The following is a 14009-nucleotide window of genomic DNA, read 5'->3' as shown; positions in this document are numbered from 1 at the left end:
ATTAGAGAAATATAGCATCTCATTACAGAAAAATATCAATTCTTAATGTGAATTTTTTTATATTTCATCTTGGCATAATGATGCTTCTGTGCAAATTAAGAAACAATTCTCTCCGATTGCTAAAACTGAAAAAGAAATGGTGATTATCCTTAATAGAAATTGATGTTTCATTTTTCATTTTTATTGGAGATATTATTTTTCATTTGTTCATTATTGGTGTCTTGATTAAGCGATTCGGTTTTCAATTATTTTCATCTAATAATAAACTATCTTCAGAAGAAAGAAATCCAGCTTCAAAAAATAGCCAAACAGTGGTTCATTTCTAAATCTGATTCCATAGTCACGACACGGCGCACAATAAAACAAACTTTTGGGTTCAAATGACTTCCCGTAGAATCTTCAAATACAATTTACTTTCTTCTAAATTTAAAGGAACTATAATTAAATGAACAATAGTTTATATAAATGAATAAAAAAATGTATGTTATATTTACTATCAAATCTTTCCTTCCTTCCTTTTTACTTTCTCGTATATGAAATATGCAAAAATAAAGTATTGTAACCGTTATTGAACTCAGACCCGAGATTTTGACGAATTTCCAAGTTCAGTTTAGTTATATGCACGCCAAATAAAGTAGCACTAGGGATACTTTGGGACGGATCTCTTATTACTGAACCGCGGACAGATGACGAGAGCGACAACTGAGCTGCCATCATCCTAAGTTCCTCACCACACCAGCAAGAGAACATTCGGTCGCGACGGATTTAATTTGCACCAGGATCGCTATATGGCGGTTCTTCGTTGCAATCGGGTTTCGAACCCAGAAATATCCGCTTCCGAAGACGAGAACTTACTACCAGCTCATCGAGGGGGACGAATCTCCATGCTTCATAACTCTTTAAATTAGAAAAACAAACTTTAAGAATGATGTCTATCCGCTTTGAATAGAAAAATGAAATTTGGTGTGGGGTCTTTATAGCAAATTTGTAAATTTTTATGGCACAATAAAAATGATAGCTACAAAACTTAATAAGCTAAATAAATAAAATTTCAAACATGATTAGAATCTATGATGTAGATCCTTATCAAATTGGAACCAAATCCATCAAGAGGTTGACCGCCTGTCATTTAGTACTTTCATGTGCAAATGCGGTAACTCAAAAACGTGATTTCTGAAGTAAATGAAATTTGGCACGAAAACTTCTGGTTACAATTGTAGCTCTATGTCAAATTTTGGTTTCAATTGGTCGGATAAAATGCCGTCCAAAATATATATTCGATTTTCTGGTAACTGCGTATTAACCGCATGCCTCCGATTAATCTGCCAAAAAGATAATCAAATCATCAAACTAGATTCTAGAAAAACGCTAGATTCCCGTCAAAGATTAATGTTTCTCAATTACAGCTCACCACTGGCATGCAACTACAGAAATACCGGTTTTCATTACTTTATATTACAAATAACTCCTAAGTGAGGACTCTGAAAGTAAAAATCTGAACACTCGAAATTTTCACGGCCTTACCCAAGGTTCACAATTTTATGCGAGGTGGGGATAAATCCTTTATTATAGAGTATGAGAGAAAGTTTCGGGGAGACCATTGTCACAAGTTTCCATCTCTCTTTTTTCTATTTATCCCTTATAATTAAAAAAAAATAATGAAGTATAATAGATTATATTTATGGTCGGTTAGATGGCATTCAACCCACATCTATTAAAAAGAAATTAAGCTTATATTTTTTCTCCAAATATAAAATTTAAAAACAACTTACTTAATTATCTTTAAATGGTTCATTTAATATAGAGAACCCTTATTTCTAAGTCAGTTGCGTTTTTTTTTCCCACCACTGATTCTTGAAATATATGTATATCATTCAGTTTTAGAGCCATAGTAGAAAATTCACTCCAATTGAATGCTTTTTTAAACTAAACAAAATTGAATGCAAATTAAGTTTTAACTTTATTCACAACATTGAAAAAAAATGCGATTCTGAACTGATATTTCATGCTAAAAGCTTTTTAATATACATTCTACTAATTTTCTCTAAATTTAAATAAGTTAAATCGATTGTTGTTACTTGAAATAAACAGATCAAATCTTATAATAAATATGTTTTTATTCTATGATTTGTAGCAGTTGTCAAAGTGTTAAAAATAAATACGTTGTGAAATCATTTTTATTTCTTCTCATTTAATCACTTTAAAGTGGTTTCCTACAGTCACTCGCGTATCGAAAATCGCATTTTTAAATTTATAAACTAATTTTAATTCATAAAACCATCTCCTTATATGAATATAGTTAATCAAAAGGACAGCACATTCCTAAAAAAAAAAGAAAATATTATCTAGTTAGATGATAGAGAACAACATATTTTAGGAGTTGCTTTCACATTAGTCACAAATCATCTTGGATTTGATGCTTGTTCTTTAATTCAGTGGGACTCAGCATATTTTGTAATTAGTAAGGATTAAAAATATTCATCAAAAGAAAAGAGAATTGCTGTATCATCCTTTAATATTTAAGAATCTGAATTCAAATTTCGGATAAGTAAACATTATCATCCGTATAAAATTGCGAATCCTTCATAAGATATCTTCCCACATACCGGGAATTAATAGTATGTAGATGAGAAACCACCATTTCAGTGTCATGATCTCGTTTCTCTGGTGGTTGGTTGAGTAATGTTGTAAGGTCGAATTGCTTCCACTTCTATGACTGGACTACAGGAGGTTGTACTATGGCTGGTAATGCCCGTTAGGGATCGATTCAATTTCCCACTCCTTGCTGTCTTGATGAGATTATTAAATGCATCCCACGTACTTTGACAGGATGGGGATAACTGCTTTGAATCAAAGATATTTTACTAACCATTGCCGTAGTTTGTTGCAAAGATGCATATGTTTTGAAAGGTATTATTGCATAGACATTCAAGAAACAGAATCCTTTCCGTAAAAAAATTCAGTTCAAATAGTTCATCTTTGATTGTTTGCTCTCAGCATTCAGTAGGTTTTGTGGTTATGTTTATGTTTAAGAAACGACTGCAGTTAATGCATTTCCGAATGCAGACTATTATTTCAATTGGCATCTTTGCTGCTGTTAAAACTGGGAAATGTCATTCCGTTTTCTTTGGAACTGTACAAGTTTAAACTTATGGCATGAAGAAGTGATGATAATAAATGGCGTGTAATGATTGCAAATTGTTTCATCTCCTTTAAGAAATATTATCATTATTTATTAGATACACAATTTCAAATCTTATTTATGACTGTTGCATAACGTGTCTTAGCAACCAGAAACGATATGTTACTAGCACAATAAAATCGTGACAGTTTTATAGAAGATCAAGTTGCATTTAAAAGTTTCATGCTGAAAACTGTCTTTCGAGAGTTTTCATTTTGTTTCTTATTATGTTGCACTGGTATCGGAAGATGTGAGCAATTATTTCAATATTATTTGAAAATAATGGAGTAGAGAAGAGAATTTTCTGAATATATAGAACTTTTGCAAGAAAACATTTCCTCTCGTTTATTTTTATTTTAACGGATAGAAATTTAGCTATTTATTTATATATATTCATACCGTAAAGTGTTTCTGTAGGGTATTCATAAATTTTTTTTTCCTTACTAAATTGTGCTGAAAGATGTGAGTGGATTTTCTTTTATTATTACAAAATAATTTCAGCATAAAGAAAAATGGGAAGGGGTATTGAAATCGTTTAAACGTATAGGACTTACTCAAGCAAGTGCATATTGAATCCACAAGCAGATAAATGCATTTCTGAAGTTTTTATAAATCTGCCTAAAAGTAAATAGTGCTGATAAAAATTAAGAAAATTGATTCAATTGGGTTGTTGATTTTTTTATCACGAAAGAACCATATTTGATTATATTGAGCCAACTAAAAAAACAGAAAAGCAGATTTTTAGAAAAAGAACAAGAAGAGGAAGAAAGTAGATATTTTAAACCACTGTTTTCTGAGTTAAAGCTGATGTGACTTTATATCCCTATCCAAAAGAAACAATAACTTTCAATTAAATAAATTGCTGAAATCCTGAAAATGTTAAAGCTTTTAACGAGCCATAGTCTATAGAGTTCTTTTGAAGTCCCCAGTCATCCTTAGAATGGAGCATATCCCCTAGTTTTAAAATCCTTTGTCACTTGTGAACTCTGCGAATTCGAAATTTTATTTATTTATTTTGGTTTTCTAGCCATGTTGGAATTTACGGTGATGAATTAGCCGATGCTGCCACAATATCAGCTACCATTTCTTTACAACGACCACTTCCCTACTCTGACGTAAAATGACATTTTGGCAAACATATCCACAAATTATGGCAAGAATCTTGGAATTTTCCGGTCCTCTAACAAATTAATTTTTATTCATCCTTCTATCAATTCGTGTCCTATTCTTTCGGTGAGAGAATTTGATGTCAAAATGGCTCGGCTACGCCTCGGTCACATCAATTTCACCCTCAAACACCTTTGTTTCGTGAAGGGTATCACAAATGTACAACATGCCATGTTGAATTTACGGTCATCCTTATATTATAAGAATGCCCTGTGTTTAATAACTTAGAATATACTTTTTTTAATGCTTCATCGAATATCAATGACTTAGTGGGAAAAATCCCCTTCCTATCATTTTTACATTTCTGAAAGCAAAAGGCTTTTATCATTTTATTTAAATATCACGATTTTTACATTTTTATCCTTGTTTATTAAAGTAAAATCATCCCCTTTTAAACTTTGTATTCCATATTTACTGCTGTCTTAAATCGTACCATTTGCATTTGCCAGTAATTCCAACCGTAATATTGGTGCAGCATGACCAAATCTGACCCTTGCGCCATAAAACATCAACCTAACTAACTAACAAGCGTATAGACCAAAGCACGTCGTCTGGCGTGTGTTTGAAATGAAGTACTCCTAAAACAGGCATCATGTCTCTTCAAAATGGGACATAAATCTATAAATGAAATTAATCCATAATAATGTAAAAGTTCTGTGAAAATGAGGGGATAATGCCCAATTAAGACATGTATGCAATGTTATTTCCACCTTTCCGATTTTAACGAAAACTTTTAAAATGAAATAAAGACTCACTTAAATGTGCTTTGTTGTTTTGAGGTTTCCAGAATAACGTCTTAGTATATGTTGTCATTTAAAGAAAATAACTCGCATTTTCTACTGTACTTCAGACTTTTTTTTCGCATCAGAAAATTCTTTTAATCTATCTTCCATTCACGACTTCACGATTTAATAAAATAATAATTTAATAAAGACATCAGTGTTCTTATCTATCATGCTAAGTGACATTATTTTATGAGGTGGATTTCTTTTAGGAAATCTATTTATTGCGATGGTTCTCTCATTTCAAGACTGCCAGAACATTATCTTATCCAAACCCTGGTCACTAGAATAGATACGCATGCGCGCGCATACATAACACATATATGGGGGCAAATGATAGGGTGGGGAATGAAATTATCAGTTTTCTATAAATACTTAACTATTGAAAAAAGAAAGATTATTCAAATCTGGTGAATAATTTCCTCGTCATAATGAACAACTTATGCATTGAAATAATCCAAAATGCAAACATTATGAAATATCAATTAAAATTTATTTCTGAAACCAACTAAAAAAACTAAAAAATTAATTCTGAATCAAACTAAAAAAGGTACAATTGTATTTAGCCAAATTAATAAGAATATTAAGTTAATATAATAAGTTAATATTATGTTAATATAATAAGTTAATATTAAGTTAATATTTGGTTATAGAAACAATGATTTGGTTTTGGTTATGCATTGAAAGGTGTTTGGTATCCATCGCCCTTTAGAAGTTAAATGCTGATTAGAAACGCTACTTAGAACTAAAAACACCGCAATATATTTTTGTTATTCTTGATTTCTCGAAGTTATGCTGCTGTTGTGGCGAAATCTCGGATTTAAGATTCGGTATCAAGATAATCCGTTTTTTATGCAAACTCTTGACCTGAACTAAAATGAATCTACTTTTCATGTTATTGATACAAATTTTATTTTCTAAATCAAATATCTCTTTGAATTATTTAGTAGAACAGAATATATAATCTTTTTTCATAGACATTGCATCTTGATTAACCAGTAGTTATCTCTGATAAAGTTTCACTCATATCTCAAGACTTCCTAGGGCGTTGCCCATTGTATCGTTTATGATCCAGAACGGGACTCGTTCATTTATCTTTTTATTAACTTATTTCACTTTGAAGTTTTGTTGTGGTTGCCCGCTCTTTTTTTTTCCTTGCAAATACTACTAGTTCTTGTCGATACTTAGATTCGAGTTGTCTCTGATAATATTTCTCTTAAGATCCCAATCTTCACTACGATGCTAGGTCATTTTTTATTATAAAAAGACTTTCCTATTAATCCTTCTGTTAGATACACACTTCTCTTTGTAATAACTATAATAATAATTTGTAATAACGAAAAATTCCGTAATTCGTTTTGAATTCTTCTTGGGATCGTCTCTTTTTTCTTACTTTGCTGCAGGTACTAATTGTAATTAAATGTTTAACAGTTAATTGTTTCTGAAATTATTTTTATTTCTTAGATTCCATGCGCTTTTTCAATGCTAATTAATATAGTACATGATCTGAGACGTGCATTTTAATGGCTAGGCCTGTTTGGCATTTATTTTCTTTCTCTAGCTTTTATGCAATTCGGCAAAAACCTTATTCTCTAATATCTACCCATCTGACCTGTAAAATGCGCTTCACAATTAATAACGATTCTTTGCCTTGAATTTTTTCTTCTGGAGCAGGGTATTGTAAGGTTACATCAACTCTGCCACACTTAAGACAATATGATAAATTGAATATGTATATTCGGCATACATGTTTTTGCCTCACTTGATTGCTAATCTTCAGCAATTATGAGCATGAATGTGCGAGCTTTCTCTGTGGCGCAGGATATTGTACGATTAGGTCAATTCTGACACATCGAAGATAATATGATAAATTTAATATGACAAGGGTAAGTTTGCCTTAATATCAACAATTACGTGTCAGAATTTTGTATGGACATTTTAGCCTTAAGCTTGCATTTACATTTTTTGAGAAAAGTTAAAAAGCCGGGGGGGAAACGAAATTCCCTCTGATGAAATGCGTTTTTTATTTTAAAAAAGCATCTCGAAGACAAAAGCAAGCAACTTTGTTATGAAAATATGAAGAGAATAGTTCAGTTAAATATTTTATTCTTTCGATCGAGGAGAGGAAATTTTAATGTCAGTTCCCCCCCCCAAAAAAAACAACAACAACAACAACAACAAATAATGTCGCCCGCGTTATTTCATACCTGTTAGATTTGCATCATACTGAATATTTATATATTGGGTATGGAGGAATTTAGTCCGTTATATGCCAAATCAGGCATCGTCTTTATCATATAATCTTAGTGGTAACGCAGTGTCTTAGCGAAGTTAAGTAGCGCCGGGGCATGCATTATTTTTAAGTACCTCATGATATTTCTATTAAAAAATGACACAAAAACACTTATTTTTTATCCCCATCGCACTCCCATGACCCAGTGCTATATAGTCCTATAGTCCTTTTACCTCTGTTGCTACGTCACTGGTGTAACAACGATTCTGACTAACTTGACTTAACTCCAAATCCTCTCAAGTGGGGAGTATTTAGATTTTAAGGATGAGAAGACACCAAAGAAATAAGCAGGCTCTCTCTTTCCTGAAAAGTATAATAATGGTAACCATTTGCATCAAAATAAAAACGTCGAGACGCGTCTTACCTCTGTCTGAGGATTCGTTGCACATGCTTCTTCTAATATGATCTATTATGCATTAGCATTAGTTATGAATTTTCCATTCGTGGTTGCAGGATCATTCAGGAATATTTGGGAAGGTCTATAGTATATAAGGATATTATACTATTTGTGGTTAACACAATGCATTATATGCTTTCGTCTGTAGTGTCTTTGTGACACTTTATACACTCGTTCTTAGTCTTCACAAAAAGAAGAGAGAGTCTAAGCATGAGGTCTCATGCTTAGACTCTTTAGGCCTCATACTTAGAATCTTTGTGACTCTTTATATCTGAATGCTTAGAATCTTTGTGACTCTTTATATCTAAATGCTTAGAATCTTTATGACTTTTTATGCCCCCGTGCTTAGACTCTTTGTGACTCTTTATATCTGAATGCTTAGAATCTTTGTGACTCTTTATATCTAAATGCTTAGAATCTTTATGACTTTTTATGCCCCCATGCTTAGACTCTTTGTGACTCTTAATGCCCCAATGCTTAGAGTCTTCAAGACTCTTTCTGATCATTTTGTATGGGCATGACGTGGAAGTGACATGGAAGTAAAGACTAAATAAGAATGTGGCACTGAAGAGTTATTTACCAGCTCATGTGCATTATTATAATCTGATAAGAGCTTAAACTCGTTAAATCCGTTCCTAAAAAACTCGCATGTTACTTCAAAACGGGATTAACAAAAAACATAAGAAGAAAAAAATAGACTGTCAATACAGGATTGTCAAAACTCATTTTCTCTATTTTCCTTCCTTATTATTATTTTTCATATTTACATTTCTCATTGGAATCTCCTTTTTGACGCCATGAACATCATCTTTTGATTATATCTTTATCTTGAAAATCATATCTTTAAGAAAAATTTTAAGGCAGAAAAAAAAGTTTATATTATTCTTTTAAACATTTAATGCATTTAAAGTTCTTTTAGATATCACCTATTCTTTTACTTTTATGTTTTAAATTTATAACCTTTAAATTGTTACTGATGCAGAAGTTTAAATGCACTATTCATAAACCGGAAATAACAGTTCGAATCAAGATAAAGGAAAGTTTTTTTAAAAATAAAAGCTCGAATAAAGATAAAAGAAGTTAAAAAATATTTCAAGTGTTTTCAAAATAAATGAATTCTATACAATGCAGAGATGGGGAAGGAATACATTTTGTTTCATCTTAAATGTCTGCACGTGCTCACTATTAAAAAAAATATATTGTCACCCCCCCCCCCTTCTCACTTTTGACCTTTCATGAAGTCGTTTTATGCAAAACATTCTTTACGCTTTGAACAGAAAATTGCTTAAAGAGATTCTCTCTCTTTCACTTTTCTTTCTTTTTTTGTTGGAAGGGAAAGAAGTGCAAGGCGTGGAGTTTCAGAGAAAGATATATCTCAAGAATCCTCCCCTTAAATTCCCCCGAAACCGTCTGGAGAGACATGGGGGGGAGAGAAGCGAACGGGAAGGGATCTCATTATTAATAATTGAATTCAAACATCCTGCAAATACGAAAAAAACGACTGGAAAGTTCGAAACAGGCTTTCAGAATCTGAGAGAGGGAGGGTATTTTTTCTTTCCCATCCCTAGAGAGGGAAACACCCCTTGCACTTCTTTTCCCAGGGAGTGGATAAAAAAAAATAAGCGAAAGGGAAAAAAAAGAATAGCTGAAATAAATAAAAAGGCCCGAATACGGAAATTTGCTCGAAAGCAACCTGAAGAAAAGTTTCTTCAGATTATACCTAGTTTCTTTCAGAGAAGAGAGTTCTCTAGTGGCGAACTCTTATTTCTTTTTCTTGATTCGAAGGAAATCGAGGTTTTTCGCGTCGTCGGCCATGCATACTTTTATTCATTACGCAAAGTATCTCCGGTATTTTTCATTTGAAGTCGGCACACGGCGCCTCCCCCGCCATCTCCTCCATGCAAATTGCTGCGCCGAGGCTGGGTCTCACCCCACCCCGCACGACCACTCGCAGCGCCGTCTCTCGGGCAATATATTAAAAAACTTAGGGCGAGAACCGCCTTTTTTTCTCCTTTCCCCTTCAATAAATGGCCTTTTATTGCGGGAAAAAGCGAGGATCTTCGAAAAGGGTAAAAATGCGGATTATGGATTAATGGAAGGACGTAATGTAGCGGAGCAGGAATGCTCCATTTGAGGGGACGCTGGCGTATTAGACGGCATTCCTGCGACAATAACCGGAGCCGGGCTCTCCAATTAAGCTCTCATCAGCAGGCGCGCTCGAGCTGGTATTTAATAAATTCGGATCGCCGACAGCGTAAATTAGAGCAAGTATCTGATAATTAAGCGAAGAGCCGGGCGTTGGTGGCAGCACTGATTAGTGTCCTAATCCCCGCCTGACGAGATTTAAAGAGACGCAGTGTCCAAGATTACAAAATGGGGCACCCCCTCGTTAAAAGAATCGCCGTCCAATTTATTCGCCCTGTTTGGCGCTCGCTTAGCGTCCTATTCGACGAGGATTTTCTTCCGACTAATGACATCGTTATTCAACTTTTTCTGCCTGCCCGCTTTCTACCGGACGACCATGGCTCCGCGCCTTCCTTATTACATTGCGCCTTCCTTAGTCAGAGGCACCGTCTTCTCGCCTCCGACCGAGCATGCCTAATGCGCCCCGAAAAGACACTCACTAATTACAGGGGCTTTCTCCCCAATTGAAACGGAGCCCCGTTCGTTTTTCGCGTAAACGACTCAAATCCTTCGCTCCGAAGGCTTCATTTTATCCAATGAATGATTCCGAAAGCGTCTGCTTTTATTTTCAGGTAATTATGAGAAAAAATTTCTACGCAACTGCACAAGCGAAGGGGGGTGGGGGTTCACGATGCAAATTAGTAAGATCTTAATAATTACGAAGTATAAATGGGAAAACTGGAGAGTTAATAAAGAAAGTTATAAAATAATAATCCCCTTTATTCAGTTTCCAAACATTTATTAAATTATGAAGATTTATTTTGAAACAAAACTTTGAATCACTTTAATTGTCACTCATGAATAAATATTGTCTTTTTCAATGCAGGTGATTTAAACGATGAATTTTCGTTAATATATTTTTATATTTATAAGTTACTCATACAATGGAAGTTTAGTTTAGTTTAGTTATATTAATATCTCGTTTTGATACAAAATAAGAGCTATTTTGAGATGAATAAAATTTTGAATTATGATTAATGAGATGACACCTTAGCCGAAATCGTAACCCCTCCGAAATTTCGCACCACACCACCTATCTTGTACCATTGAAGCAATGTTAGTGTTCTGTAGAAAGGTAGCTTTACTCATAAATACATATTTTTGATGAGTGTGTTGAATAAATAACATGTGTGACTTTGACCTTTACCTGACTTTGATATGTATAGTCACGGTTTTGAGATTGACGGAGATGTCGGAGCCGCAGTGTGCATTTAAAAAATGATCAAAGCGTTAATTCATTTGGTTTTAACCTTGCTAATTATAACTCCATCTTTCTGGCCAAGCTGGCTGCAACTAATTTTGCATCGGGCCTTAGACCAAGGTTTAAAAGTTAATATTCTTACAGACAGCCGTTCGTATATTTTCAAAAAGATATTTCCAGATCCAATATTATTAAACGATATTAAAAGGACTATGTCTAAGTCATGTCGGCTTTCTTGAGTGAAGGTACGTACTCGAATCTCATACAACGAATTAACTAACCAGCATGCCAATATTAAGAAATTGTATAGTGAAAGCTTAGACATCCCTGTTCCATATTCTTTCCTAAAAAGAAAATTCAAAGTACTTCTCATGAACAACTAGCAGCGGTATTGGGATGACTTTGACAAAAGTGTCAAGTCAGAAGGTTCTTAGAACTAATATTAACTTAACTAACATTAGAGACCTCTTTACGTTGTCTCTGGGCATGGTCTTTTCCCTTTTGATTTGAACCGTTTCCACAAAATCATTAGTTCTAATTGTATCTGAAGTGACCTGGAAAATGTGCACCACTTCGAATTCGACTGCGTTCATTCATCCTAATCAATTCCAGCCTACTCGTTTCTCAACAGAAAATAATATTTTATATCAACGTTATAAATCTTTTTTATTTAAACTACAAAATATTTATTTTATATCTACAAATATCTGTGTCTCTGAAGAATATTTGACTGTTAGACTGATTTTCTTCTAATTATGTTCTTTTTCAGTTAATATATTTATTTAATTAATTTTTTTTGCATTTTTCATGCTTATTATCGTATTTCCGGTAGTGTACTGTTACCTGTGTTAAAACTATGGATTTATTTTATGTATATTAGTATACCGAAACTCATTTTCTTGTTCTTAATGCAATTTTTGGTGTAATATTATCTACATTGATGTCTAGCTTTTATAATTATTCTTTATTCATTAATTTTCGTTTTGCCTCTGAATGGCCATTGAATGAAATGAAACTATAAAAAATATACTCATATCATGTTTACTTATAGTTAGTTTGTTATATAGCCTATATTGTTTTTATCTTTCCTCTTTTTATACATATATATGTGTTTTATAGAATTTGAGCAGCTTTGTTAACTTTCAATATTCGATGTTGATAATTATGTTAAGCTAAATTTTTTTTAAAATTATCTAATCATTTGTTGAACAATTGTAATATTTATTTGTCTCACCGAACCTTTTTATACCTCTTGACTTGGTATTGCATCGTTTGGATATGTTGTCTTCTGTTATATTTTGGAATTGCATGTTTAGTATAATATGTTTGCATTTTGCAACAGTTGGCGGTTGTTAGGTCCCCTTTCATTTATATGTTTGTTTGTATAAGGTGTTTAGTACTAATTCTTGTTTTCTTGACTTCAGCATGGGCTATTTATGTTATATTTGACCTGTTTTCTCATACACCCTATTGGGTAGAACGGCTGTCGTGGATTAGATTAAAGGTCAAAACATGCTTCCAAAAATTTTAACTTTTAATTTAGAAATTTAATAAATTATTTATATAAGATGCTTGCTACAAAAATTAAAATTGCAGTACTGCGTGATGGCATGCTTTAGATAAATTGGTATGCTGATAATAAAGGGAATTTCTCAGACGTTAGATTTTTCAACAATGTAGGAACATGTCTCTGTTTTTTAAGAAATCGTCGAGCATCAATTTATGAGTGATAAAATATGCTCATGAAATCCCTTGATTGAATAAATCAGCTTTGTTTAAGTAAAAACTTTAAAAAAAAGCATGCAAAGTCAGCACACTGAAATAGCACATAATTTGATTGGTTTTCCTTTATAATAAGATCTCTGAGGGTAGTATGGAGGCCGCGGTGGCCTGGTGGTAAGGTCTTGGCTTCAGGACTGAAGGGTTCGAGACTAGATTCCACTGAAGAATCGCCGTGTATACGGGAATGGTGCACATTGAATCTGTTGCGGCCAAATGTCCACCCGCTCGCATGGTGCGGAAGTTTCGAGATGCGGTGACAGCTCAAATGCCGCCCTCGTCATCTGACCACAGTTCAAAATTACATCGTCCGTATCAGACTAGGTCTAATGTTGCTTTAAAACGGAGCGTTAATGTAACTGAACTAAACTAAACTAAACTTAACCAATAATCATTCCTTTGAATGAGAAATTTACATTTCCATGCCTGCCAGAGAAACAGTTTTTTTTTTTTATCTCGGAAATTTACTTCTTTTTTATGTAGTAATTAATTGGAGAAACGTAATGTTTTACTGAACCTAATAGAACTTTTGAAGCTCCTTAATGATATGCTATAAATTTTCTGAAAACGTTAATAGGTCTTACATGAATTACAAGAGATTTTATAAATCTATCTGTAGAGATATAAGATCACTAATGACTGCAATACCTGAGTGCGGTTATTTCATCAAATTCCAAGAACTTATGCGTTTAAATAATTATTCCATCATGTGTATTTTAGAAATGCTTTCAAATTTGTTAATTTTTTTTGAATTTTTTAAAGTATTTTGGAAAGTTAATACATACATAATTAGTTTAACATTCCAATAATTTCAATTAAAAAAGTTATAATTCTTTAAAATAATGAAGTTTGGTCTTTTTATCATTATTTTTTTTCTTAGTTGAAATAAAGCTAAGAAGAAATGCATTTATGGAGAAAAGTGGGAAAATGGCCGAGCTACCTTCATTGGCCACTGTATTACTGGTAAAAAAAGTTTTGGTGAAATTTTAAACTTGAAAATGACAATAAAAAGTGAAAGTAAAAGT

Source organism: Argiope bruennichi, chromosome X1, assembly GCF_947563725.1.
Source record: "Argiope bruennichi chromosome X1, qqArgBrue1.1, whole genome shotgun sequence".
Classification (NCBI taxonomy): Eukaryota; Metazoa; Arthropoda; class Arachnida; order Araneae; family Araneidae; genus Argiope; species Argiope bruennichi.
This window is presented reverse-complemented; position numbering follows the sequence as displayed.